Consider the following 2231-nt stretch of genomic DNA (forward strand, 5'->3'; position numbering starts at 1 on the left):
AGGTGGGGTTTTATGAAGGATGGATGTGAGTGGTGAAGAGAAAGATGGGATTTGATAGGTGAAGGGTTTTTGGGGAAGAGGTGTTGAGGTGATTGGTGAATGGGTGAAGAAGAGAGATGGTGGTGGGGTAGGTGGGGATCCTGTGGGGTCCACAGATCCTGAGGTGTCAAGGAAAAGTCATCCCTGCACTAAGTGGCGAGCAAAAATGCTCTCTATGCCAATTCTGGCGTTAAACTCCGGGCTGGTGCCCATTTCTGGCGTTTAACGCCAGCTTCTTGCCCTTTCCTGGCGTTTAACGCCAGTCTGGTGCCCCTTTCTGGTGTTAAACGCCCAGAATGGTGCCAGAATGGGCGTTAAACGCCCATTTGCTAGCTTCACTAGCATTTAAATGCCAGCAAGTTCTCCTCCAGGGTGTGCTGTTTTTCTTTCTATTTTTCATTCTGTTTTTGCTTTTTCAATTGATTTTGTGACTTCTCATGATCATCAACCTACAGAAAACATAAAATAACAAAGTAAAATAGATAAAATATAACATTGGGTTGCCTCCCAACAAGCGCTTCTTTAATGTTAGTAGCTTGACAGAGGGCTCTCAATGAGCCTCACAAATACTCAGAGCAATGTTGGAACCTCCCAATACCAAACTTAGAGTTTGAATGTGGGGGTTCAACACCAAAATTAGAATTTGGATGTGGCCTCCCAACACCAAACTTAGAGTTTGACTTTGGGGGCTCTGTTTGACTCTGTTTTGAGAGAAGCTCTTCATGCTTCCTCTCCATGGTGACAGAGGGATATCCTTGAGCCTTAAACACAAAGGATTCTCCATTCACTTGAATGATCAATTCTCCTCTGTCCACATCAATCACAGCCTTTGCTGTGGCTAGGAAGGGTCTGCCAAGGATGATGGATTTATCCATGCACTTCCCAGTCTCTAGGACTATGAAATCGGCAGGGATGTAATAGTCTTCAATCTTCACCAGAACACCCTCTACAAGTCCATAAGCTTGTTTTCTTGAATTGTCTGCCATCTCTAGTGAGATTCTTGCAACTTGCACCTCAAAGATCTCTAGCTTCTCCATTATAGAGAGAGGCATGAGGTTTATACTTGACCCTAGGTCACACAGAGCCTTCTTAAAGGTCATGGTGCCTATGGTACAAGGTATTGAGAACTTCCCAGGATCTTGTCTCTTTTGAGGTAATTTCTGCCTAGACAAGTCATCCAGTTCTTTGGTGAGCAAAGGGGGTTCATCCTCCGAAGTCTCATTACCAAATAACTTGTCATTTAGCTTCATGATTGCTCCAAGGTATTTAGCAACTTGCTCTTCAGTGACATATTCATCCTCTTCAGAGGAAGAATACTCATCAGAGCTCATGAATGGCAGAAGTAAATCCAATGGAATCTCTATGGTCTCAGTGTGAGCCTCAGATTCCCATGGTTCCTCATTAGGGAACTCATTGGAGGCCAGTGGACGTCCATTGAGGTCTTCCTCAGTGGCGTTCACTGCCTCTTCCTCCTCTCCAAATTCGGCCTTGTTGATGGCCTTGCACTCTTCTTTTGGATTTTCTTCTGTATTGCTTGGAAGAGTACTAGGAGGGAGTTCAGTAATTTCTTGCTCAGTTGTCCCACTTGTGCCTCCAAGTTTCTAATGGAGGACCTTGTTTCAGTCATGAAACTTTGAGTGGTTTTGATTAGATCAGAGACCATGGTTGCTAAGTCAGAGTGGCTCTGCTTAGAATTCTCTATCTGTTGCTGAGAATATGATGGAAAAGGCTTGCCATTGCTAAACCTGTTTCTTCCATCATTATTGTTGTTGAAACCTTGTTGAGGTCTCAGTTGATCCTTCCATGAGAGATTTGGATGATTTCTCCATGAAGAATTATAGGTGTTTCCATAGGGTTCTCCCATGTAATTCACCTCTTCCATTGAGGGTTCTCAGGATCATAAGCTTCTTCTTCAGATGAAGTATCCTTAGTACTGCCTGGTGCATTTTGCATTCCAGACAGACTTTGAGAAATCAAATTGACTTGCTGAGTCAACATCTTGTTCTGAGCCAATATGGCATTCAGAGTATCAATCTCAAGAACTCCTTTCTTCTGATTTGTCCCATTGTTCACAGGATTCCTTTCAGAAGTGTACATGAATTGGTTATTTTCAACCATTTCAATGAGCTCTTGAGCTTCTGTAGGCGTCTTCTTCAGATGAAGAGATCCTCCAGCAGAGCTATCCAAAGACA

Source organism: Arachis duranensis, chromosome 1, assembly GCF_000817695.3.
Source record: "Arachis duranensis cultivar V14167 chromosome 1, aradu.V14167.gnm2.J7QH, whole genome shotgun sequence".
In the NCBI taxonomy this organism is placed as follows: domain Eukaryota; kingdom Viridiplantae; phylum Streptophyta; class Magnoliopsida; order Fabales; family Fabaceae; genus Arachis; species Arachis duranensis.